Below are 24122 nucleotides of genomic sequence, written 5' to 3'. Positions count from 1 at the left end.
ATTTAAAATATCAACAATATTTTTTTTTTTGCACTATTTTGTGCCAGGGAATGCTGACTTTTCATTTTGATTTGAGATCTGCACAATAAATGTTGTTATCCAAAGTAAATTTATTCTTTCATTGTTTTTTAATCAATTTCTATGAAGGACTGTAAACCAGTAAGCAAATTATTTATATTAAAAAAAAATACACTTAATTCTAGGAGTGTGAATTGCCTAGTACCTGACGATTCGATTCGTATCGCGATTTATAGGTCACGATTCGATTCAAAACCGATTAATCCCGACACAAATTTATAAATCGATTGTTGTGATTTTGTTACTCAAATTTAGAAAATACTAACCAGTAAACTTGTACATGTACACTGTAAGATTTTTATGAACATGTTTTATTTATTTATCTGAAACTTCAGTCATAACTGTGAGTCACTGTATTTAACAGGTTGTCATCTGTTTCATATTTGAACAGCTTTTAAATAAAATATTAAGGCTTCATGTTCCATGAATTAATGTCACATTTTTCTATGATTAGGGTGTGAACCCTAACCGTAAGTAAGACGTTTTGTTGAATATTTTTCCATCAAAAATGGATGTTTGAAAATCGATTCTGCCGCCCATTGAATCAATTCAAGAATTGTGCGATGTAATATCGCGATATATTGCCGAATCGATTTTTTTTTTTTTAACACCCCTACATAATTCTATACCATGAAGGTATGCAGTTGATACCATGATATGAATTTTGGGCCATATCAGCCCGCCCTGAGTTGATACTGATGCTGTGATCTAGTACAGGCTCATACTGTATCTAATTCCATAGCACGTCATTTCACTGTGGTTCAACTTTCCGTGTGATTATAAAGGTTGCGTGCAGTGCTGGCTTTATGTATAAACACTAAAATGTCCAGAAAAATGTGAATTTCAAGATCCACTTTTACATGTCAAAACTAGGGAAACACTGTGATATCACTATCTGGTATTTGTCCTCGTGAAAAGTCTCCAATACTGTATGCACTACTTGATACCACATCACAAGCCTGACATTTACCCTCCGGGTTCGGAGCCATGTCAGGCATGATGACAGCGCTTTTAGGCGACTGTAAATTAAGTTGTACAAAATGAATGATGAGCTTGCAGTCCGCCCCGTGAGTTGTGGTGGCGACCGCCAAGCACAGTTTGTTTTGCGAGCACTGTCAACCACGCCGCCCTGCGTGCACACTGTGGCGAGTCCGGTTTCTTTGATGGTCCAGAATATTGGTACTTTGTCTGTGTTTTGAATTTTACCGTGTAATGTGCTTATAATAGCTTTTGTTCATCGTTATGATCTGTGTTGCCTTTGAAGTGATATATGGAAGGGAATGTTTTGTTTTTGTTTGTTTGTTTTTCTGCTTAGAATGAGCAGTTGCTTGTTTGTGTGCTATGGAGATGACATTTTGGTAATCCATGCATTTCTGTGTCATCTTGATTGTGTTCTATCTGTTAATACTAGTGCTGTCAAATGATTAAAATTTTTTAATCTGATTAATCACACTTTTTAATTTTGATTAATCACGATTAATCAGCTAAATTACTTGCGTATTCGCGTGATAAGAAATGAATACAAAATACCGTAATATTTTGACATGAACGCATTTTATGATCTGAATGTCATTTGCAAACATTGATTAAATGCATGTACGCAATTGCATGCATGCGTGCATTGCTCAAAACGTAACAGCATCAATATCAATTGGGTGCAATTCAGCAATTGTTAACTCATTCACTGCCATTGACGGAAAAAGACGTCAAATGATGCATTTTTGCTGGGCTGGCAGTGAATGTGTTAATTAATTAAATGCAAATGACTTTTCCGCTCATTTTGGAACAACAGGCGAAGGAAATGCCGTGCATTGACCTAATCACTGACCTGCGCAGCCTTCATTGTAACCATCCGCGGTTACGTTCAAGGCTCAAGTGCGGTCGATTAATATGCGTTAATACGTGATTGATGCAACATTTTTCTGTGATTAATTAATCTATTAACGCTTTAACTTTGACAGCCCTAGTTAATACCTTATTTTTCACCCGTTTCTCGTGTAATTAATGCTGGCTTGCGGTTGAGTTACGTTCAGGTACACTTTGTAAGTGAAAGTGAATGTGCTGTTTATTTCTTTCTGTACACTATATTAAGTAAGGGAATTAACATTAACATTGTATTGAAATGCTTTATTTCAACACGCGCTATACACTCATAGACTTGACCATTCAGATGTAAAAGCCTGCTTGTGTGAAAGCATTTTTGGACACCTCTGTACCATTAAAGGTACTTTTGAGGGAGTAGAGGGGAAGTGGGCGTGAAAAGAACGTGACAAGAAGGCTTGTGTGTTTTAGTAGAAGAAACTCACAAGGCGTTACATGTATAATTTTAATTTAATGAGCGATCTGTCCCGCATGGCTGTCTGGCATTTTCCTTCAGTTCTGACAAAAAGTCAAGCTTTCTGAAGTGACCTTCACTCTTCAAATGTGGCATTTAGCTTTCATCGAGGGGGACTTCCACTTTATGGTCCTTTTCAGATGTTTGAATGAGGAAGAAAGAGCTACTCAAACCAGCTCCGCTGGCATTTGTGCTTCTCCGCTGGAGCTTCACTTGACATCATAGATGGCTTCTGCTGCTTTTTGATTTTGTTAAGATGTGGAAAGATTGAGATGTTGCATACATTTACAGTATAGTGTGTTTTTTTATTAGTGGCCAACTTCTAAAGTGGATTGGTGCCATGGTTTATAAGTAATAAACCCGGTTGTACTGTGTCCAGTTTTCATTTTTTTCATATATGAACCGATAAAAGAGAGCATTTTCTATCGAACATTATGTTTTGGGCTGAGTTAAAAAGAAGGGGAGCCTTTCTGAGCCATAGCAAATGTCGCAAACCTTTGGCTACTACTAAATAGATGATGTCACTTTAAAAGACTACAACTCCCAGGCGATTTTTCGACCTAGCTTCTTCCGGCTAACGGCCATGCTGTGTAATACCAAAATAATTACATTTAAAATAAACCTCAACGCTTCATGGATTAAATTAATTGACAAAGATGAAAACAGAGGATGTTTTCGCTACATTTATAGTTTTGTAAAAGTACCAAATTTCTGTCACTTGAGGTGTCAAATTTAGGACAGAAATGTAGACAAGACACGGGCGTTGGGGAAAAGTGTTTATCTTCAAAACTACAAAGTAACAACAGACTTTTTCAAGCCTAAGCCTAAGGCTCAATTCTGTACGACAGAATAAAGGTCTATATGGCAAAACAAGACTGTCTAGGTCAGGGATGGGCAATCTCGGTCCTCGAGGGCCGGTGTCCCTGCAGGTTTTTGAGGTGTCCGTTTTCCAACACAAGCTGATTCCAATCAACGAGATCGTTATCCCTCTTATGCAGAGCTTGCTGATGAGCTGATCATATATCAGCTGTGTTGGAAAACGGAAGCCTCAAAAACCTGCAGGGACACCGGCCCTCGAGGACCGAGAATGCCCATCCCTGGTCTAGGTGGACTAAGAATGGCCAATAATCAGAGGTGGTTCCGTCAATATTGATGGAGTGTCATTCAATCCGTCAACAACGGACACCCATTTTGTTGACGATTGATGAAGGACAGGAAACTAAAAAAATTGATGGAATAAGCATTTCCGGAAGTGGGTTTTTGTCCATCAATGTAGCCGTCAATGACGCCCATTTCGCTGAGGAATGACGGATTGACGATTGCAATGCGGTTCGACTTGAAACATTGATGGATTGAAAATGATGGAAGGGAGTCCTGACTGTTGGCGAATGACGTCTGCTCGAAATTCATTGACGCACCCTCCTCTGCTAATAACATAGCAACTGACAATATTCTCATTATAAGGTTACATTTACATAAGACTAGACAACCTAAGAGTAACTAACACATTAACATCGTAACGGCTCTGAAAAGGCATCGTTTTCTGAAAGGAATACAAGACTTGTAAAAAACTAACCAACTATTCTGTTAAATGGTAAATTTGAAGTCTTTCCTGAAAGTAATTGCCAATTTATGTCGAGCGATTATGATTTTATAGTCCCTTTTATGAATATTTTTGCATGAAGTACAGTATCAGCCATTTTGGACAGTCGCGTGATCATCGTGACGCGTCGCGTGCGTAAAACGCGCATTGAATTGCATTTTTATTCTTTATACACAATGAGTTTTAAGTCTTGTATGGCTCTAAAAGCATTTTTACTTATTTATTTTCAATTTTAGTTTATTTTGTTAATTGTTGTTCATTATTGTTGCCCTGGTTCTAATTGAAAAAAAGAAAGCTGGCATTCCAGTTACAGTATGAAGTAGTAGAAGTTTTTTTTTTCTTTTTTTTTTCACTTCAAAGTCAGACTACCTCAAGCCAATGAAATGCAAAGTGGTTAATAAAACTTCCTTATGAAAATGTGCCTGAGGGGCTCATGTGTCCTTAAAAATAGTAAATAATAAAAATTTTCAGCAAGGCTTAAAGCTGGATTTATTTCTTGTCACCTGTTGTGATAGTGCACTTCATCATTTTTAAGACCAGCTATAACCTTTGGAGGTGAAAATACTGTGAGACAGTCCTTTAACATTTACAAGGACATAGAATTAGTTTGAACTCAACGCCCCCCCCCCCCCCCCCACTTAAGCTTGTCGTTTCCCAGAAGCCTCTTTCTCTTACCTGCTGTTGACTTGTCAGTCATATTTTCCACTGTGGGCTGACCATCCGGCCTCAATAGTACCTCCATTCATTCCTTTAAGTGAGGGAGGGGCTAGGTGGCTGCGGGCCTCATGTCTGCTTTTCTCCCCTCCCGGCGAAGAATACGCGTGCACGTCAAACGTTCAGAGTTGAACCGTTCATTTTCTTCACGGTGCAATTAGGGTAAAGGGGATAATCCAGACTCCCGGGAGGTTATGCGGAATGAAAAAGAGACTTGTTGCCTAGTGAAAAACAGACGTCGGTTCTGTGTCTGCAGCCTTCTTTATCAAGAGCCGTCATTCACATAAAGATGTTTATGGTAAAACGCCTTCATGCTTGTTGTGAAGTGAGGAGCTCTCTTCGCTTATGTAGCGCGCACACCCACAGATCAAAATAAGCTCTTGTCTGATAAAATATATTGAGCTACAAATCAGTCACGTATAGGGGATTTTGGGCCGTAGCACATCTCTCTTTATGATTAATGTCTCAGAGATGAAACGAGAGCCGGAGGCTGAAAGAGGAACAATTAGCACCGCAAGACAGTGTGAGCCTCTCACCTCCGCAGACAGCAACTGTCAGAAACATGCGGAACGTTGGCAGTCACTAAGATAAATTGTTCTCCAATTAAGTCGTCTTCTTTTTCTTTTCTTTTTTTTTTGGCTAGAGATCGTGTTATTTATAGCCCAGCCAGGTGGATGCAAACTGATCAAAAATAGTTCCGCTTCAAAGGCTCATGTGACATTTCCTCTCTTTGAATACAGGACCCCTTCACAATAAAACACACACATGCACACGCTTAAGTATTGTCAAGTTTAAACTCTGTCAGTGTCAGGAGCAAATTAGACAGTAATTGACCTTTTACAAACCACGCCCCCAAATGGTCACCGTCTGTCAAGCTAGTGTCTGGCCCATAGATCATTATTTAAAAAAAAAAAAACTGTTCCAACCTGTGGACCTCCAGCAAGCAAAATGGTGAATCGATGTGGCCGTGGATTATGTAACTCGGACACGAGGTATCCCAAAAGTTTGTCAGGTGAAGTACAGTTCTCACCATTACCATAGCGAAAAAGAAAGCTGTAATGGTGTTTTCAATTAATTAAACCATGTGGACGGCCTCACTCCCAGCAAAATGTTTCCCAAGATTAAATAATGCTAATTATCTTGGCATCAGCTGACTAAGATAATTAGCATCTTGACATGGCTCAAGAGTCCGTCGTAAACGGAGAGAATCTGGTCACTTTTCAAAATCAAACATTTTAAAGCCTCGGCTATTCAATTAACCGAAAGTACAGTGTTTTTTATTTTTATTTTTATTTTTTTTATTTTTATTTTTTATGCGGCCCGGTCCAAAGTAGCCCACGGCCTGGTACCAGTCCGCGGCCCGGTGGTTGGGGATCACTGGTCTAGAACATGGATAGATGGATAGGAAAATGCGCAAACTTTAGATTTTCAAAGATTCTGTTAAATGCAGACCGTTTCGTCTCTTCATGGTGAACTCATCAAGCTAGGCCCCAGAAAGCTAACAGTGACTTTTTTTTTGTGGTCTTGGAATAACAGCCAATACTCAAGCACCTCTGGCCTTTTTATGCTTTTTTTGAATGTTGCTGGGTTGTTGCGGCCAATGCATTGTGACTACAACAAAAGCCACGGCACAAAATTCATATTCACCAAAGTTGCGATTGTGCTTGTGTGAATAGCTGTGCTCTCAGACGAGCCCCCCCAGGGCTCTGTCAACCTTATTCCCATTTTAACAGCATTTAGACAGCTGCAATAGAATTTACAGTAGGCCTACTTCTTCCCTGACGCATCCGCACATTTATAACATGATAGGTAAAAGTGTGATTATCCTTTCTGCATCCATGCTAAATCCAGACGCCACTGGTTCTTGGGAGAGTTTTCAACCAGTGCCTTGGGCCGTTCTGTCAGGGTGAGTGGAGAAACTCGGTGGTACTGGAAATGAGACAAATTGGTTTCTGGCTCGGGGTGGAGTTATATTGAGCAGAGTTCAAACTCGGCTGCTTCGCTAAAGAAAACTGTTTTTCTGGGCTGTTGCCGAACACCAGAATTGGCAATCTAGCTAGCGTTTTTGTCAAAAATGGACTCTGTAAATGATGTAAAAATGATTATTATATGACTATTAATGGAGCTGTACCAAAATACTGGTTAAGTGACAATGTAAGTCACGTTTGTTATTGTGTTTGTAGTGTTATCTCATCTGACATGAGGTCCGAGGCAAAGGGGGGAAGCATGTAGCAGAGGACCGGCCATACAACGGTGCGTTACGGCCATAAATGCCGGCATGAGGGACCCGTCTCGCCCGTTATAAAGCCATGCTCAGGCAGTGGTGAACCCTGCAAGAGACCCACTAAGTGCATTTGAAGTGTCCATAATTAAATGTGTCCTTCAATTCAAATTAGTTTTCTCTATTTTTTTCATTAGGAGATTAACGTACGCACCTCATGTAAACAAGTTAGTGGGCATGGCTGGATTTTGTTCGTTTTTTTTTCGCATTTTACTTGTGGACCAGTCAACAAAACAATCGGAGTATTTCTTGTGATTTTTGTGCCATCGTCACTTGGGTTAGGCAGCCAGTTGGTGACTGCATAACCCCAAAAAGGAAAGTGGAGCTCCTCCAAGCAACATGCCGAACAAAATTACATTTAAAGCGAAACGGCTCATTATTTTAGATGGAAATGAGACCACAACGATTTGGAGAAACTTTTAACACATTCATTGCCAGACCAGCAAAAAAAAAAATGCATCATTTGACGTCTTTTTACGTCAATGGCAGTGAATGAGTTAAATCCGGTAATATTAGCTAATATTACTTTTTCCACCAACAAGCCCAGGAACTTTGAGTTCTGGGTAAAGGGAGTTCTTGGTTGTAAAAGTTCAGCAGCGAATTTAGAATTGTGTTTCCACAGCGTCTTGGAGTTCTCGGTAATTAATTCAAATGAATTTGATTGAGTCCAGCCGATGGAAAAACAACGTCCCCAAATTTGACCAATCAGCCGTGGCCATTGCAGCAATTAAAATAAGCATATAAGAAAAGAAGACGAAGAAGAAAATAAAGAGCATGCGCACAGCGAAAAAAAAAATGCACCGTTCAATCAAGGTATTCCAAATGCGTTTATACGTACAATAATTCGTGTTTTGAAAGGGGTAACCCAGGGGTCTTATTCGGGTTTTTAAAACCACCCTAGAACTGATGGAGTGTAAATGGCCTTTATCACATCAAAAGTGTCCACTGGGGGTTGAGGTGAGATAATTCCGCATTGTGAATGTGTGACGTTGTGGACCTCAGCTTTAATGTGACCATATAATTGAGGATCCCTGACCTCCAGTATGTAGTTTGATCGAATATGCAGCTTCAGCTTCCCAAGGACAATCTCTACTTTTTGCTTCTGTGACGTTGACTTCGTCGAAAGGCAGAATGATGCTGATGGAGATGTTAAAACCGCGCCGCTTCAATACTCTGACTATATCGTCGGCGTCCTTAATTGGCTCCCTGGTTGCAACAAACACCTCCATCACGCACATCTTTTGGAAAAAAAAGTGCATCCGACTTCTGACAGGTTGCAGAGAACTAATGAGTTTGTCTCTGCTGTTCATTGGATTTTTCAAGTCACTCGTGTAATTTCTGTCTTTTTATGTCAACAGGACATTTTCTTGTATCTACCGTATTCATTGTGTTGGATTGCACATACCGTATTTTCACCACTATACGACGCACCTAAAAGCCTTCAATTTTTTCAAAAGCTGACCATGCGCCTTATAATCCAGTGCGCCTTATATATGGATCGATATTGAGCCGCAACAGGTCTCGCTGTCAAGACGCTATCGGTGACCCTGCGCGATCGGTGACGTGCATGCGCAGAAGATCCCGCCATTTTGGATCGCTAGCTCATACCAATACTTTACCTTAGAGAAAATAATAAAACAGCTGTTTATTCATTTTGGGAGTGAATGGAGTTGTCAGAAAGCTGGTTTAATTATGAATAAAGTTTGACTGACCTATCTGACTGTTTTGTTTCCCTTTAGCGCAGCACCAGCTAATGGATGCATAACGTAACCCCAGCTTCTACTGTAGCGCCTTATATATGGAAAAAAGTTTTAAAATATGTCATTCATTGAAGGTGCGCCTTATAATGCGGTGCGCCTTATAGTGCGGAAAATACGGTACATGTTCCTGCCTCGTTGTGTCTTCTGTAGTTTATATGTTGGCTACATTTATAGAGGACATTTTGGGTATCACAACTTTGAAAACACATACAAGGAGAGGACATATATTTGGCCATAAAGGTAAATGCTGAAAGAGAATGTAAATAATGTGACAATTGTTGAATTCATAACGAGTGATGGGGACTCTTCCTTGAAAGATTTAACAATTGAATATTTGCACACACAAAAAAAAAGAAATTAATGAAAACTATTTGAGCAATAGACTAAGAATAAGTTGAATGATTTAAGAAGTGGACGTTTTGTCAGTTAATTGACATGTTTACAATTGATAAAAAAAAAAAAAAAAAAAAAAAAAAAAAAAAAAAAAAATGAAATTATTGCGGTTGGGTGGTTTTCATGTCCGGCCACCGGCTCACCTGATTTCGTTGTAAGCAGCAAGTGTTCAGTTCCCACATGACCTACTCCTCCTACCTGTTGGCCCGAAGTCTATTGGCCATTGGCTAACGTTGATGCAACTGGTGTTTCTCCTGTTACTGTGTCAAATATGAGGATGTTGGTTACTTCCCCTGCATGCATCACAATCACTGTGAGGACAGATGTCTAATGACAACCTTGTAAAACTGCTTTTGGTAACGTGACAATAGAAAATTGTTGCGTAAATGTAGTCACGTAAACTTTTTTTTTTTCCAGCATTGAAGCGAGACAGGCCGTGAACGTGATTTGTTTCTCAGTTGACTTCCTTCACTGAGTTTACAGGACGCGGCGCTTTTGCTTCTTAGTTTAAAGGAGAAATGCGCACACAATGGTTTTGCAAGTGGAGAGAAAGCACTGGCGTTCTAGTGGGCGGATTGGAGAGGATTTGGTCCTTGAAATAGAAGCACCTGTTCATCTGGGATTAGTAGAGAGCAGAGCTCTATTTTGGTTCAGCTGGGATGTACTCCCACCACACCCTATGCCCTAATGACTGCCTCAGAGTGTATGTACAGTATTCTGAATACTGTTAAGTGAGTGGTTCTCTGATGAGGGGCTGTGGGCTGTCGAACTAATTAGCTTTCCCAGGACAAACCGGGAGAAAATGCTGTTGGGAAAACGTTTGTTTTCAAATGCTTACATAATTGTGTTTTGTGTTAATTACGAGCACAGCTGGGCTGAAAAGCATCCACGCTCTGGATGAAACCAGGTTACATTCAGACTTGAATGGCCCTAATGGGACTGGGCCTGAGGCAGGGTGTAATGATAATGAGGTGGATCTGTTTGCAGGTGATAATAAGGTCAAAAGTCCATAAACATGTTTATATTCCATCTTGAGTCAAAATTGTGCAGTTCAGTATCATCATCAGTATGAAGTTTATATCTGAGCGAGGTAGCTGGCAACGTGCATCTCGAAGTAATTTTCATACGCTGTTTGCAGACCGATTCTCTATGGTAAGCTCAAGACCTGTAGATTGTTCATTGGAAAACTGTTTTGTTTATAGCCTTATAGTCTGGAAATTACAGTAAAACCTTAAACTTGAATGACAACGAAACGCATAGCAACGCAACACATAGCAACTGAAAGGGGCTGTCTGCCGGTTTCACTCAGGAAAATGCACTTTTTTAATACAGGATTTAAACAAACAAACAAACTACTTCTCAATTTATAAATATGGGCTTTTCATAACGTGTGGGGGTGATTTTGTCCTAAACCCCCACACCCCCAGACTGTATTTTGCCATTTTGTGTTTGTTTTGTAAACAGCGGGCCGTTTCTGTGGAAAGACAGTGTTTACACCCCTCCAGCCAATCACAGAGCGGGAGTGACGTCACGCAGCCGACACGTTCGCCCGGCCCCGTTTGCGACACGCCACTCCCCCGCTCTGCGATTGGCAGGAGAGGTGTAAACACTGTCTTTCCACAGAAACGTCCCGCTGTTTACAAAACAAACACAAAATGGCAAAATACAGGCTGGTGGGGAGGTGGGGGTTTAGGACGAAATCACCACCAAAGATTAACATAAACACAGATATGTAGACCAGGGGTGTCAAACTCATATTAGCTCAGGGGCCGCATGGAAGAAAATATATTACCAAGTGGGCCACATCGGTAAAATAACGGTAGCCTATATAACTTATATACGATTACCGTCATTTATACGCAGATTTTCGTGGACCAGCCCTAAATTACAGAACTCAAGTGTAATTATGTTGTTCCGAAGAATAACACAAATGCTAATGGAACGCGGCAACACTTTCCCGGTATACGTTCTGGACGTGTTAAATCGACCTGTTTTGCATATATATTGTATGCATTCCCAGAATGCATTGCCTGCCGTATTTAATGACGTTATAAGTACGCTAATCCTTGTCATATCGATTTGTGTTAACAGTAATTGAATCTGTGTCGTATTTAACACATTTATGTTGGTCTATGATTTAAAATAATAGTAACAATTAAACAAACCATAACTTTAAGTTGTGTGAAAAAAATGACATCCAGGACAATTCCTCCGTACGTTGCATTGCTCGTCTGAGGACTGCTTGTGAAATTACAAATTGTATATATTTTGATTGTGGCCGGCTGATTAATTAGTCTGACATTACAATGTTATTTATTTATTTTATTTTTTTTAACTTTACAAAATCATCTCGCGGGCCGGATTAAACCCCTTTGCGGGCCTGATCCGGCCCGCGGGCCTTATGTTTGACACCCCTGGTGTAGACTGAGAGAAAGTTAAAGTGTGTACATCCTGGATTTAAAAAGTGCATTTTCCTGAGTCAATCCGGCAGACTGCGCCTTTAACAGTAGTATGTATCGATCATGTTAGAAACATTAAATGTAAAACTGCAAGCTCTATTTGAACCGCATATTCTTGGTAAAAGTAGTAAATGCATGCGTTTACATTACACTCGCGGGTAGCTAGCGACCTTACAAGAGTTTTGTTGTTATGGATTTATGTTGAAAGGAAACCCCAGCCAGGCTTCCCGTCTTTGTTGTTTTCATGTTCCTTGGGCAGCTTGTGACTGCATGAATGAATCAAGAAAAGTAATGTGAATCTAACCCACAATCAAATCTGGTGCAAATGCTGTATTTACTAATGTGCATATTTTACATGCTTCAAGTCCAGATGATGGATGGATGGTTGTTTGATTAAGGGTTACTTGTGCTTCTGGACCTAAAAAATGAGCCTGACTATGACCCGAGTCTTAGAAGAGGTGTGTGCTCTAATGATGTCACGTATTTTCTCATTTTTATTGCCAACATTTTGTTATTTCAGATGTACAGTAGTCAGATGTTTACAATCAAATCACCAGCTCAACATTCAGCAGGCCAAAGAACATTATAATGCATTTTGACTGTAATTTACATTTCCTGTCCTAATTACTTCAGAATATTGGCTACTAGCTCCACCCAGCCTCCCCAGGAGTATATTTTAGGTCTGGCTTCAAACAGACTAAATCACATGTGACTATATACAGCATGCGTATTTATAGAAACAGCCGTCCTCTGCAAGCGCAAAAGCGTTGGTCTAAATCAGTGGTCCTCAAACTTAAGTTGTATTTTAGAAAATGTATATAGTGAAGAAGGATCCTTCCATTTAAAATACATCTTAACCTATTTAATGTCACACTGAAGTTGGAGTCTGCGTCACACAATGCACAATGTTTGCCGGTCAATCACTAGACAAAATATAAACAGCTTGGTGAGTGGGAATTAATCCTATACTAGGGGTGTTAAAAAAAAATCGATTCGGCGATATATCGCGATACTACATCGCGCGATTCTCGAATCGATTCAATAATCGGCAGAATCGATTTTTTTTTTTTTTTTTTTTTTTTTTTTTTTTTTTTTTTTTTTTAGGATTCACACCTTGAGCATGGAAGAATGTTATATGAACAGAACATTAAGCCTTAATATTTTATTTTAATGCTGTTCAAACATGAAACAGATTACAACCTCTATAAGACTGAAATTTCAGATAAATAAATAATACATTTTCATATAAATCTTACACTCTACAAGCTTACTGATTAGTATTTTCTAAATTTGAATGAAAAAAATCGCAACAATCGACTTATAAATTCGTATCGGGATTAATCGGTATCGAATCGAATCGTGACCTGTGAATCGTGATACGAATCGAATCGTCAGGTACTAGGCAATTCACACCCCTATCCTATACCCACTGCACACAAAAAAAAAACAGCAGTTTCAACCACTACACGACCAATTTCACAGAGCAAAATTAATTGTCCAGCCTGCCATAGCAGAAAATTTGACCTGGTGATGCTTTTCAAACATTCAAGGTTGATCTGCATATGCTCGTGTCTCCATCTCCAGCTCACCTTTGCTTTACAGGGACAATAAAGCCCTCAGCAGCACCTTGATAAGCGGATCAGACCTTACACATTGTCCCACAATTTCATTAAGAGCGCACAGTTCGCAGAACTGTCGGCACCTTATTGAAATAGAGCAGATGGCGCGGCCCGAGTATCGGGGGCATTGAGTGGAATACTCGTAATAAGGGAAGAAGCAGGCCTGCGGCTCGCAAGTCAACAACTTTTCATAAACTGTTTACCGGATCCTCATGTGCCTCCGAGAATCTAATAGTCTGGAAATGCCAGTTTCATGAATTGTTTTTAATGATTTTTTTTTTTCATGAAGGCAGCAGGTTTTTTTTTTTTGTTATGTTTTTAAAAAGCCAAGTTCCCATGCTGACACCAGCTGAAGAATTTTAGACTGTAACATCATCGAAAGGATAAGGGAGAAAAACGACAACAAAACCCACAATAAGAATATTAGTGGCACCAAACACAACAAACAAACATGCTATTGCTATTATTTGTTGTCTATTTACTGTGTCGGGGAGTAAACAGCTGATGCGAGTTAGAACAGATGGACTGGCAGACAGACCAAATGATGGACTTTGCCAAATGAGTCTGGCTGTAAAAATGTATGATTAAAAAAAAAAAAAAAGGATGTTCATCATAGCATAGCATAATCACGAATACAAAATGTTTTTTAGAGTTTGTCTACAGATTTTTGGAAGAATGGATGCTCCTTCTGTGAGTGGTTAGGTTAGGGTTACCCTGCACACTTTGCCTCAGTGGGGGTTTAGCATAAACAGTCTTTACTTACACATCTTATATTTACTTACAGCAAGGACTTCAGTCTCCAGGTTCATTTGAGTTGGAAAATGAATAATGCTGTTTGACAGTGATTGAACACACATTGGCTGTTCTTTGGCACTCAATAATAATAAAAAGTAATTGATGTATGTATCAAAATAACAGTGTGGCATGAGTGTGAAAGGAGCCATTACGGGTACAATCAGGAACACCATAATCAGCCCAGTGGGCTCCAGATGGGAGATAGCTGGGTTGCCCATGTGGGTTTTAGCTGGGGTCCAAATGAGGCCCAGCTTGAACCCATTTGGCCTTGCCCACATGGGGCCACCATGAAATCCCTGGCCAAATTAACTGGGACCCAGCTGGGCAGCCCAGATGGGACCTATTCACCAGCCTATATCCAACCCACATGGGTGTGTTGACATGGAAGTTGTGAAAGAACATACTGATAGTCTCATTTTAACTCATTCACTCCTGGTCATTTTCACATTTCGCAATCCCGTTCGCTCCCGGCTGTTTTACTGGATTTTGACTGATTTTGCAAGGCCCACAGAATATTGTGTTCAATTGCTATAAAAGCATGGAACCTATTAGGGGTGTGAATTGCCTAGTACCTGACGATTCGATTCGTATCACGATTCACAGGTCACGATTCGATTCGATACCGATTAATCCCGATACGAATGGTCACGATTCGATACCGATTAATCCCGATACGAATTTATAAGTCGATTGTTGCGATTTTTTTCCATTCAAATTTAGAAAATACTATCAGTAAATTTGTACATGTACACTGTAAGATTTGTATGAATATATTTATCTAAAACTTGAGGCTTATAACCGTGAGCCACTGTACACAAACAGTTTGCAATCTGTTTCACATTTGAACAGCATTAAAATAAAAATATTAAGGCTTAATGTGCCGTTCATATAACATTCTTCCATGCTCAAGGTGTGAATCCTAAAAAAAAAAAAAAAAAAAAAAAAAAAAATCGATTCTGCCGTTTATTGAATCGATTCGAGAATCGCGAGATGTAGTATCGCGATATATCGCCGAATCGATTTTTTTAACACCCCTAGAACCTATCAAAAGAAAGATTAAAGTCTCTTCTTTCATCAGAAAAAAGTTATGTTTCTATCTGTTTCTATCTGTTTTGCAGCAATTAGCATTAGAAGAGAGCTAAGTTTCATCGGTTTTCGCAAATCTATTTAAAATTGTAAGTAATTGAGCTTTTTTTCTAAATGGCCCTGGTTGATCTACTTTTCTCTGCTGCCACCTGCTGGCCGTTTGTGTAATAACTACCATTTGTGCAACCGTTCTTGGCAGTTGAGAGGCTGCATCAAAGCCTTCTGTATGCTCTAGCATTAAAAAAAAACCCAAAAAAACGTATAAATACGTCTTTGGGACACTTAGAACATAAAAAAACGTATTTATACGTTATTGGGAGTAAATGAGTTAAAATGCTAACCCTGCCACGTTATCAATTATGTCAACAGTGTTGCGGACCGTGAATGCTCCCACTCATGTATGTGCACTCGTGCTGTCCAGTGCTGTAATCTGCTGCATGCAGGAGCGACAGAGCCTCCATTGACAGCAGGTCAACCAAATTTATAAACCGCGACCCCCCCCACCACTCTGTCTGGACCCCTTCTTTGTTCCTACGTTCCCATAGAAGACTGGGGAGACCCTGCCCAGTGCTGCCAGGCTGCGTGGCTTAAAAGAATCATTGTTTGGTCTTGTTGCTGCTCGCTACATCAATGGCTCTCTTTGTTTTCCTCTGCGAGCTCGTAGGACGTTGAACCTCATTCTGGCGTGGCGTGATTGAAGACGCGGCAGACTGCGTTTGTTTCTTCGGCGACTCTGGAAAGCTTGCAAAAAATGTCCAGTCACGTATTTCACCGCAGCATGCTAGCGAGCGTGCTAATGCATGTTAGCGCTTACATGTTGTTTGCATATGTTTATTGCCGTGATCAGCTGATCTAGATCGCCACCATTCCGTGGTTGTTTGACAGTATGCTGCAATTAAAATCCCTGAAGATGATGAGTTATGTGGAGGGGGGTGGGTAGTTGAAGGAAGAAGGTTTTTGCGAGGAGGTGGGAACGAGGGCTTTCGGGGACGTGAAAGCACCTGCCTCCACTTCAGGAATCAAAACGGATTAAGGGGAACAACCGAGGAAAGGAAGGCTGGAAGGGAATAAGAGTGGGTTTGAGCTCCAAGTGAAGGACATTTTATCTCGCTTCAGCTTGTTTGGCCGACACATCAATGAAGCACAGTCACAGGAGATGAGGTTAATTCATGTTAAATCCGTGGAATTTAATAATTTCTGAGTCGAGAGGCTCAAGATTTTCTAAATTAATAAAAATTCTCTGGTTAATCCTCTAAAACTACCGTTACTGGATTTTCATATTGAGTGTCTTTAAAGTTGCTGCTGCAATTTGAATTTAATAAATCATCGCCACGTTTTGACGCTGGAAGTAATCACTTGTGAAGATTAAAAACAGATCGACAGTCCATGAGTTTCAGATGGATTTTACATTGCATGCCCAATGGCTGCTGCTGTTGGAATACATGTTGGATTACTTGATGGCACAATTCAATAGAGAATTTAAGGAATTGACATACAAATGCTAAATTATCGTAATTTTAGTACCGTATTTTCCGCACTATAAGGCGCACCTAAAAGCCTTCAATTTTTTCAAAAGCTGACCATGCGCCTTATATATGGATCAATATTGAGCCGCAACAGGTCTCGCTGTCAAGACGCTATCGTTGACCCTGCACGATCGGTGACGCGCGTGCACAGAAGATCCCGCCATCTTGGATCGCTAGCTAATACTAATACTTTACCTCAGAGAAAATAATAAAACAGCTGTTTATTCATTTTGGGAGTTGTCAGAAAGCTGGTTTGTAATCTATTAATAAAGTTGGACTGACCTATCTGACTGTTTTGTTGACATTCCCTTTAGCGCAGCACCATCTAATGGATGCATAACGTAACCCCAGCCTCTACTGTAGCGCCTTATATATGGAAAAAGGTTTTAAAATATATAATTCATTGAATGTGGTGCGCCTTGTAGTGCGGAAAATACGGTAACTTGTAGTAGTGTCATGTAATAACTGGAGTATTTGTTTCTTTGTGGTTTTAAAAGGTTTAACTTGTAGAGGACAGCGTTCATTGTTTAACTGTTTTATCTAAAAGTGGATATTTATTAATGCTATCGTAGGCTACGCACAAAAATGATCTGATAATGTTTCTTTGAACAAATGACAACACAGATGACATATTGTCAGACTTGACACATCTAAAATTTCCTAATCAGTCAACACCATTTGCATTTCAATTTTGTGTACTGTTAAAAAAAAAAAAAGTCATAAAGTAAGTTTGTCATTGAACTACTGACCTGCCCCAGTTCAATGCGGTATTTAGTCCTAAATCTACATTCAATCTGACAGTGGCCTCAATCTTTTCATCTTTCAGTCCTTATGTCAGCATATATGATTGCTTAGGGTTAAGCATTTTATATTCCAATTCTGAATATCCAATAATATTTTCTTTTGAGCAAGTCCACCAGAGCCGTCGGGGTTAGTTTGATCTCTATAAACAGAGCGATATAGGAGCTGTTTGTTAATGCAACTTCGCATGGAATTGAATCGAAAGCATTGTTGCATGTCACAGATGAAGTTAATGCTAACACAATAAAATCTGAGTGCACGTTGCCAGGCTACACACGACTGCCATTTTAGGAACTCCGTTCTCACGATTTGTGTGTTCTATTTCAGGGTTGATGACGGCTAATAAATGCTGTAGATTTTCGATGTGGCGGTTCACTTGAAATAGAAGAGTTTGTGGATTTTTACGATTTTAGAGATGATGTCGCGATGCGCTTGGCAGAGTTGCTCCAATGTGCTGGCTTCGGTCATTCCATCTCGTCTGCCCTCAGTGTCTCGGTCTTGGTGACGTCCGGCTCCGAGACGGACCTCCCGGGGTGGATGGGGGGGGATGAATCACTCTGGATCGTAGCGGGGTCTGATGTCACCTCACACAACCAACTCCAACACGAGCTAGCGGCGACACAGCGAACATAAATGACTTGCAGACTGAGTCTACATTGTTGTCCATATTTTAGCTAGAATGCTGAAGGGCACATACCTTCATCAAGGCGTTAACATAACACTTGCAAAATAAATGAGGAATCATGATAATGATGGGTTTAAGATCAGCAATGAATTAGAACAGTGGTGTCCAAACTTGGTCCTCGAGCGCCGGAGTCCTGCAGGTTTTGGATGTTTCTCTTTTCCATCACGTGTGAAGCTCATCAGCAAGTTCTGCATGAGCCTGATAACGATCATGTTCATTGGAACAGGTGTGGTGGAGCAGGGAAACATCCAAAACCTGCAGGACTTCTGCCCTCGAGGACCGAGTTTGGACACCACTTGATTTAGGATTTTATAGCTAAAATAATTGGAAAATTTTCCAATTGAATCTAACCACGTCCTGTAATGCTGGTGAATGACTTCAAACAGCTTTTTTTTTTTTTTTTTTCAGAGAAATCAATTGTAGGTGAAATAATTCAAGCATCTGATCTGACTGCTGGCATCACAAAATTTTGACTCACGTTACAACACAAGCAATTGAATTCAAGTATAAGTTATGATACAATTAATATGAAGTACAGTAAAACTGAATCAAATGCAACCACCTGATTTAGCAACGCAGAAGAAATGAGTGGGGGGGGGGGAAGCTGGAGGCCGGTAGCTTCATAAGATTTATTATTTTTAACTGTCGTAAAAGTGGAGAAATACCGTATTTTTCGGATTATACGTCGCTCCGGATTATAAATCGAACCAGCCAAAAAATGCATAATTAAGAAGGAAAAAACGTATATAAGTCGCACTGGAGTATACGTCGCATTTTTGGGGGAAATTTATTTGGTTAAATCCAACACCAAAAACATACATGTCATCTTGAAAGGCAATTTAAAATAAAAATAAAAGAGAGAACAACAGGCTGAATAAGCGTACGGTATACTAACGTTACATGACTGACATGCCTGCTAATGTCAGTAACGACGTAACATATTAAGAGTTTGTTTCGGAGGCGGAGTGTTGAAGGGCGGAGCCAAAGGCTGGCGTTTTATTGACATCAGCTTCTGAGGTCTTAACAGCAACTCCCCACTCAGCTAGAAGCTAACAGGCTAACTCCCCTTTTCCACATAACAAAACCTTCCCACTTGGAACTTTCCCTTCGTCCCAACTACATCACTACAAGTTATTCATATAACTCTAGCATAAAGAACATGTTAACAAGTTTACCAAACTATCAGTTTCACTCCAAATCACTAAATCCAATGAAATCTTCATCCTCGGTGTCACTTTTAAACAACTCCCCCAACTCGGGAGGTCGACAATGCGCCGCTTCCTCTTTTACCGGCAATGTTGAACTTATCAACACAGGCCTAGAGCGCCCTCTTGCGGTTTAATGTGAAAATAACATGTGAAATGATATAATAATGTGTTAATTTCACACATAAGTCGCACCAGAGTATAAGACGCACCCCCGGCCAAACTATGAAAAAAAAAAAAAATGCGACTTATAATCCGAAAAATACGGTAAGTCAACATCTACTTTACTTTAACTTGATGCTGAACGAGCTGAAGCTTCATAAGACGTGTTGAAAACGTGCAGCATCCAGGTTTTTTTTTGTTTTTGTTTTTTTGTGCTTTAAAGTGACTGATGAATTGTTGATTAAGCTGATGAGCAAAATTAACTAAACGCCCAAACACTATATCAAGATTGCTCGCAGTGGCAGAAAAGGGAGACGTGCAATTAAAAGGATTGCTTTTCAAGAGTTTGATGGTTTTTTATTTCAGTAAATACCACTCTGAAAGGAAGGCAAGCAGCTGATCCATTAGAAAGTGCCAGCAATGCCCACCAAGCAGCACATGATGAGCATTTTTTTAATGCAGCCTAATCTTACATGAGTGTGACGAGGAAGAACAAGCATGGCTGTTTTCACACGACAAGTTTGTTTAAGTAGAGCTCATCTCGGTCCCATTCACATTTTACCGCAAGTCACTTCAGCGATCGTCAGCTTTTACAAACAACATGCTCAGCCTTATTAAAACCCGACAACATCCCACATGGTGTCAGCTGCGGGCTTGAGAGGGATTGCTCTGTTCTCTGGAGAGCTGCATGCGTGCGCGTGCGTGTGCGTGCGTGCGCTTGAGCGTGTTTATTCAGTCCAAGCTCAATCTCAGCTTCCCGTAGGAGGTGTGAAGAGAAGCGGACTGTCCTCACTGGTTGGGATTGAAGCGCTTGCAGATGGCACGGGCGGATAGCAGCCAAAACAGTCTCGCGTTGAGCCGAAGCGGATTGGATGGACTAAATGACGGTCGGCCAGGTCATTGTTCGTTTTGGTTCGTGTGTAGAGGTCAACGACCTGAGTTAGTTTGTTACATTCAAATTGATACTGTCTTGTAGGGGTGTGAATTGCCCAGTAACTGACGATTCGATTCGTATCACGATTCACAGGTCACGATTCGATTCGATACCGATTAATCCCGATACGAATTTATAAGTCGATTGTTGCGATTTTTTTTCATTCAAATTTAGAAAATACTCATCAGTAAGCTTGTAGAGTGTAAGATTTATATGAAAATGTATTATTTATTTATCTGAAATTTCAGTCTTATAGAGGTTGTAATCTGTTTCATGTTTGAACAGCATTAAAATAAAATATTAAGGCTTAATGTTCCGTTCATATAACATTCTTCCATGCTCAAGGTGTGAATCCTAACCCGAAGTCAGACGTTTTGTTGAATATTTTTCCATTAAAAATGGAAGTTTAAAAATCGATTCACACACACACACAAAAAAAAAAAAAAAAAAAAAAAAAAAGGCAATGATGATAAGACGTTGAATCGGTAAGACTACCGAATGAACAATTCTGAGCTCTTAAAAAAAAAAAAAAAAAAAAAAACAATTGTTTTTTTTTTTTATCGATTCGAGAATCGCGCGATGTAGTATCGCGATATATCGCCGAATCGATTTTTTTTTTTTAACACCCCTACTGTCTTGACTACCTCATTAGAGTTATCAGCTCTATTGCTCACGTTTTTTTCTACCAAAAGCTTGAGTTCATAGTCATAGCAGTCAAGTCCTGGCAATTAATGTGTCGTGGGGCCAAATAAAATTAATCTGGCATGTTGGCCTTGAGTTTGACACCTGTGTGCTTCAATTCTCAATAGTCAAGTCAAGTCATCTTTATTCTTAATAGCCAACTGTGACTTCAATTCAGGCTGTGACTGAAAAAAATGCAAGCCTCCAAGCTACTAATTTGACCCGACGCCCACCCACCTTTTCACAGCCATCCTCGTCATTTCTCTTCTGCTCTTGTCGCACCACCAGCATTATTCCATCCGCTCTTAAAATAGCTGCAAAAACTTCAGCTCTCAAGAAACTTGCCGCTGGTCGTTCCAGCCTTGACTACTTCCACTCAATCTCCAACCTCACATTCGTCTACCAAAATCCTTAAAAACAACAACAACAACAATCAACTAGGTCTACACTTTCCAACAACAAAATCCATTCTGGTTTTTGTTGATTAATTAGTACCAAGACGGCATAGGTCACAAACGACCTGTCAAAAGTGTTGGATTCTGGACTCTTTCCAATTGTCATCCTCCTTGACATCATTGCAGCAGTGCAAACCATTTTTCGACCACCCCGTCTCTCTTCTGGTTTTAAGTCATTCTGCTTCTGTCTAATATGTCCAACTCCAAAACTTTTAAATCCCACTTCTAGTCAGTTAAATTTGGTGTTCCTCAAGTCCATGTTCTTGGTCCTCTTCGTCATCTAAGTCCTCTCACTCAGTCAATTTGATTGACAAATGATTTCTGCTTCAATTTACAGATATGCAAAACATTGTCATGATGTACTCCAGTCTGCTTTGCAAGACAAAATGACAAATCGAGACATTATTAAAGTGTCTTTTTTTTTTTTTTTTTTTGTATAAACATTTATTAATTTTGTATTGTCAGTGCCCTTTTCCACAAAAACAGCATGTGGGCTACAACTGCCTTTTCCCCTTCTTCTTCTTCATTTCTAATTTAAATAAAATCGTTTTTTTGGATATTAATATCGATTCGATTCAATTAATAAATGGGAATCTCGATTCTTTTATGAATCGATTTTTTTGGCACACCCCTCGTATTTATGTATATTAAATCTAATGTTGTTGATTGTAAATACAGATTAATCTATTGCTTGTGAGTGTTCTTGGGAAAAAATTAATTGCATCTTAAATCGCAATACTGGGGAGGGAAATGCAATTTAGTTTATGTTTCATAATCGTTCAGCCCAAATCGCCTCCACCATCCTCTCTTGCCGGCTGCCTTGCAGTGCAGATATCCAAACTTGGCTCACTCTGAACTTCTTCTCCTCAGTTCAAAATCCACCTCAGCAAAATTGAAGTTTTTCACCTTCCGTTGACAATTCTATTGTCCGTCTCTCCCCTCAATTTAAGAGTCGAAGCACATTTCAAAAACATTACACGGTCTCCTCTGCATACTTCCATTTCCGCAACATCAACTTTTTCCGTCCAGCCTTCACACCCAGAACCGCCATCTTGTGACTCTCTCCTTTGCTTGGTCTTCCACTCAAACTTCAACTTCAAGTTGAGTCCAAAACGCCAAATGTTTTTTGTTTTTTTTTTCTTCACACGAGAGCATTTCCTTCAAATGAGGTTAGTGAAATGTAAATGCGAAATGGGAGCATGAAGGGGCAAAAAAAAAAAAAAAAAAAAGCATTTCATTCTAAACGGACCTCAAATGCAATTTTCAGAGAGCAAAAATCAGATGGAAGTACGGTGAACCTTGCAGCTGCAAAAATGCCTTCTCAGCTCTTTTGTCTCATTATTCTGTTGAAAGCCTTATGAAACAGGCACTGTTCATTTTAGTTGGCAGAAACGTACATTTTTTAAGCAATTTAGCAGAATCCATACATCAGAAGAAGGGATGTAACGATGAGGGCAAAATCGTGATATTAAAACTGCCACAGTATCGTCATCGTCATGTTCACAATATTTAAAAGGAATACATCTGTCAAGTGGATTTCCATTTGTGCAGTTCTAGCACCCTCTAGTGGTTAGTTTATTAGTGGAATTTAATTTTCATGAGGGATGTTTTGGCCTTCTATGTTTAAAATCGATGCTAATTGTCAGATGAAGGGGAATCGAATTTGCTTGTGAAGCGATAAATGTGTGCTTGCATTAGCAAATAAGTGCCTCATTATTGTTATGAGTTATTATTATTATTATTATTGGAGGTGGTTTATATGCATTGCTGTTATGCACAAAAGCACAATATGGTGCTTTTTTTTAGTATGATCTTTTTTTTTTTTACAATATTGTGATATTTTTTAAATATCGCCACCCGCCACAATATCGTGATAATTATCTTATCGTGACCTTCATATTGTGATAATTTCGTATCGTGATGTTTGGATATCGTTACATCCCTAATTAGAAGTATTCCGATATACTACACTGGAACTGGTGTCACTTGGGTAAACATTCTTTTGTAGTTCTTCAGTATTCTAACTTACGGTAAAAAAAAAAAAAAATCTATCTGCAGTTCATCTTAAACATTCACACAACATTAAAGAATTTTCAAACTTTCACAACCAAAGGGCGATTTGTATTTAAATCCAAGTTTCTTCTGATTTGCTGGCTCATATCAATCTGAGCGTGTTTGATTCAAACGGCGGCGGTGCATCACATTGCCAGCGCGAGGATTGAAGCTGTGGATTCTTCTTCTTTAATCCTCCTTTTCCTCTCGCCATCTCCAGAAGCCAGAGATGAAATATGTTTTTTTTTGTTTTGTTTTTTTACTTTCTTTATTTTCCTCTGCATCACTGTTGTCTATATGCTCCATTTCTACATTGGCATGCGGGCCCCGTTGAGGCGATTTCGACGCTGATCGTCATCTTACCGCTTCATCTTTTTTTTTTTTTTTTTTTTTTTTTGGTAAGCATTTTTAATTACCGCGGAGAATTCATGTTTTTCTTCCAATGTCGACAGCATCAGACAAACTTTGAGTTGAGAAAAAGTAATACAGTATGTGATC

The 24122-nt window shown here is 39.6% G+C and overlaps 1 protein-coding gene across 2 annotated transcripts in view; it reads left to right on the top strand.

Annotated features, from left to right (window-relative positions):
- Positions 1-24122, top strand: part of zdhhc8b (zDHHC palmitoyltransferase 8b) — a 53811-nt gene that overhangs the window by 18264 nt on the left and 11425 nt on the right. The window contains exon 1 of one of the 2 annotated variants that reach the window (XM_077522100.1): positions 20245-20398. The exons of the other annotated variant lie outside the window; for it this stretch is intronic. The gene's annotated coding sequence lies outside the window, so the exon portion shown is untranslated. Of the gene's footprint in view, positions 1-20244; positions 20399-24122 lie in introns of those variants that run through there. 2 annotated transcript variants of the gene reach the window in all.

Source organism: Festucalex cinctus, chromosome 5, assembly GCF_051991245.1.
Source record: "Festucalex cinctus isolate MCC-2025b chromosome 5, RoL_Fcin_1.0, whole genome shotgun sequence".
In the NCBI taxonomy this organism is placed as follows: domain Eukaryota; kingdom Metazoa; phylum Chordata; class Actinopteri; order Syngnathiformes; family Syngnathidae; genus Festucalex; species Festucalex cinctus.
Note: the sequence above shows the minus strand (reverse complement) of the source record. Positions and strands in the feature narration are given on the sequence as shown.